General features: G+C 34.9%; 1 non-coding gene across 1 annotated transcript; it reads right to left on the bottom strand.

Annotated features, from left to right (window-relative positions):
- Positions 1 to 696: 696 nt before the first annotated feature.
- TRNAE-CUC (transfer RNA glutamic acid (anticodon CUC)) lies at positions 697 to 768 on the bottom strand. The gene has a single exon. It is a non-coding gene; the product is annotated as a tRNA-Glu (tRNA).
- Positions 769 to 3,644: the final 2,876 nt, after the last annotated feature.

The raw sequence follows: 3,644 nt of genomic DNA, 5'->3' as shown, positions 1-3,644 counted from the left end.
GGTCTTAATCATAGGTCTTCTCCTTGGTTCTGCCACTTTGCAGGTAGAGTTATTTCCAACCTTCAACCCACTTCAAAAGGCAGGCAAGGAGAGTCTTGTCTTTTAAAATTTACTTTGGTAGACACTTAAATGCTGTATTCCTTAAATTCTGGCAAACTTGAGAATGCTTGATTGTTGCCTTTTAATCAAAGGAACTTAGATGGGTGTAAATGTATTGAGTCTTTTCTTTTTTGCCTTAAAACTTCTTAAGTTGTTGTAGTTCAACAACAATGTATGTTTCTTGCTTTTTTTCTGTTTCTCATTTGATTAGTCACAGGATTATTTATTCCTGAAGTTCAGTTCAATTTCACTAAGATATGTCTTATATTTGATTACTATGTGTATCTTTTCGCTCTTCAAATTCTTATTTCAGGAAAATTTTCATCTATTACATTTTGAATATACATTTTATTGTTTTATTTTTCTGTTTTCTTTTTCAGAAGCATAATTATGCATGTGTTAGAATCCATTTGCCTATTTTTCACATTTATTATTGTCTATTTTTAAAAAATATCTCTGTTCTTTGTCTCAGTACTTTGATGGTTTCCTCAGGTTGATTCTTTATTTCTCTATCATTTGTATTATTTTGTGTAGTTGCTGTTCCATCTGATATATTTTTTTTTCTTTTGGCCATGCCATGCAGCTTGTGGGATTTAGTTTCCTGACCTGGGATTGAACCAGGGCCACGGCAGTGAGAGCACCAAGTCCTAACCACTGGACCACCAGGGAATTCCCATGACTACTTTTTTTTTTCATTCCTTTTCTGAGCTACTGACTCCTACTAGCTTATTTTTTGCCTTTTTTTGTTATCTTTTATGTCTCAGTTGTTTTATTTTTTCCCCATTCTTTTAGTCTCCCTGTTATCTTGAAGAATTTTTTGTATTTCTTTCCTATTTTCTATGGTAATTAATAATTCACATTTACTGAACTCTCAAGATGTTCCAGAAACAGTGATTTTCAAATCACTTTGTATTCATTTTGTAGTTAATATTCAGAATAAACTTATGAGTACTTAGGTACTATTATTAACTGTTTTTACAGATAACTAAACAGTAAAAATTATTAGTTCATAATTTACAGTTATGAAGACCTTTCTATTGGATGAAGCACTTGCTTAAGGACATTGTGGAAAGAAAAGAGGAGAGTTAGCCAAGATCACAGCTTTGATTTAGGCACTGTGACTCAAACGTTCTTTCATCGAATACTATTTACCCTGAAGGTGTATCTCTCAGCTTTGATATTTAGCACCTAAAAGTGCACACATAGAGGTTCCCAGTGTTTCTGTTTGGTGACTGTTGCTTCTTATTCCTTCATCCCAACTTTGTTTTCATAGGACAGTATATAAATAAAAATGATGTGCCAGCTTGGTTCAAAGATACAAAGCAAAATCAGTAAAGGGAAAAGGCACAAGGGGCAAATTCCACATGAAAACAGGCTCAAACTTCTAAAAGTCCTCTCCCAGTGACTCACGTGAGACATGCTTAATTCCTCCAGGCGTGAACGTGACAGAATGTGTGAAATACTGTTACCAGGGAAGCTCATTAAAGACTAATTGCCTAGGGATTTTATTAGGGATTGGTCACATAAGCACCCTTGGCCTAGCATGTACTGAAATTCTAGCTTCCCAGAAGGAAAGCAGGTAGTCAGCATAAACCATATTGTTTACACAAACAGTTTTGGCACAGTGAACTAATACACGGTTCTGGGAATGGTGGGAACCCTCCCCAAATCCAACTTCAATGCACTTGGATCCACTCAGAAGTAACAATGTAAGAGAGAGAGCAAGAGAGTAGCCACAGTGCTTTTTAGGAGTTAGGCTCAGAAATCCCACAGTCACTTCTGACATATTAGGTTTATTAGAAATGAGTCACAAAGTCCAACCCACTCTCAAGAGGAAGGAAGGGGATATTCCTCACTAATTCTGATAAAAGATGGCAATATTTCTATTTATAGCTCCTGTGAAAATACTATAATTTAATAGAAGAAATGTAGTCTATAATCCAATTGTCTATCAGGTTTGAAATCATTCAATTCTTGATTATTTTAAGATTTGAGAAATTCATATCCCTTTGAAGACAATAATACTAATTATGTAAATATTTCTTACATCAAATTCACATAAAATGTGACAAAATGTACCAATTAGCAGGGTAAAATGTATAACAACATTTATTTTGATTCAAAAGATGCTATTACTCTATGAAAACTCTGGAATGCAAATCTAAAGAGGAACTGGATTTCAAAGGTAGGAACTCATTGTAGGTCACTACCATATCCTGACCAAGACCCTTAAAAACAATCCCACGAGGAAAGGAGACTGTAAACTAGTGATTAAGCTAATGCATTACCCTAATGTTCTGTCAAGAGAGGCTTAGGTCTTTAGAGTTCAGCATACCTAGCACTGTGTCTGCAGATGATTAACTAAGAGAATCGCAAATGTAATCCCAAATTTGGGATTTGAGCAATGCCTGAGCTAATCCTTGAGCTTAGGCATTGACCCAGATCATCAAGGGCTCATTGCAGATTATGCAAATGCCCAAGAGACTACGCAGTTCCAAATTAATATAGTCTCACTGTGTGATCATGAGAAGCAGCATTAAGCAGTGAACTTTCTGGCTGGTTTTTAGAAGCAGGACTCTGTCTTCATTTTTGGATTGTTTAAGCCCTAGATTCTTAAATAGTGGTGGGAGGGGTGGGTGACAGCAACACTGAACTCCCTACAACTAATGCCAGTGGACGTTTTTAGGAAGGTAAGAAATGTGAGCACATTTATAATCTAAATTTATGTAGTGTATGTTGTAATATTACAGTTTAACAGTTTTGTCAGGTTATGTGACATGTAAACTCTAGGATGAACACTGTTTTAATAAGGGAAAATGTTTTTTCAAGATAGAAATAAAAATTTACAAAAACGTATGAGAAAAATGGGTTTTTGGGGAACACAGCTGATTTTATTTTCTTGTGTGTTTTCCTTATTTGTATTTTAGGTGAGGAAGAGATTTAACATCTGTTCTCTTCTTTATATATACTTAGAGGTCTGCATGAGTCCTGTCATGAAGTACCCAAGGAAGGTAGTCAATTATAATTTAAGACCCAAGTATAAGAAAAAGGGGAGAAATTACAATTAAGAAAATCACTTCATGTCACTATGGAGCTTATTCCTAATGACTATATAAGCAGTGTAACCTCTGAACTCCCTATTTATTTTTCCAGGTTATTGCAGGAGGTCTGCAACATTAGGCAAACCTGCACCTGAGTGAAATTGCTTAATCAGTTATGCTGTTTTAATAGCACATCTAGTGAATTGAACAAGTGCCAAAACACTTTAGTTCCAGAGAAAAACCATAAACATTCATCTTAGACTGAGTCTTTGCACACAAACTAAATTGGAGGACTTACGATATTATCTGATATTTCAGACCAGAAGGGAAAATAAAATATATTTTTCATCTGAGATACCCAGATAATATAAACCAAGGGATATGTTTTCTCTTGAATTATACTGGTATTTTCTTTTATCCTCTATTTCAGATTCAGGTCAATTCAACAAATATCTGTTTATTGTACAAGGCATTTAACTAGGCATTGTTGAGATGTGGAGATAA

The sequence above is a fragment of the Delphinus delphis genome, chromosome 4, assembly GCF_949987515.2.
Source record: "Delphinus delphis chromosome 4, mDelDel1.2, whole genome shotgun sequence".
NCBI classification, from domain to species: domain Eukaryota; kingdom Metazoa; phylum Chordata; class Mammalia; order Artiodactyla; family Delphinidae; genus Delphinus; species Delphinus delphis.
Note: the sequence above shows the minus strand (reverse complement) of the source record. Positions and strands in the feature narration are given on the sequence as shown.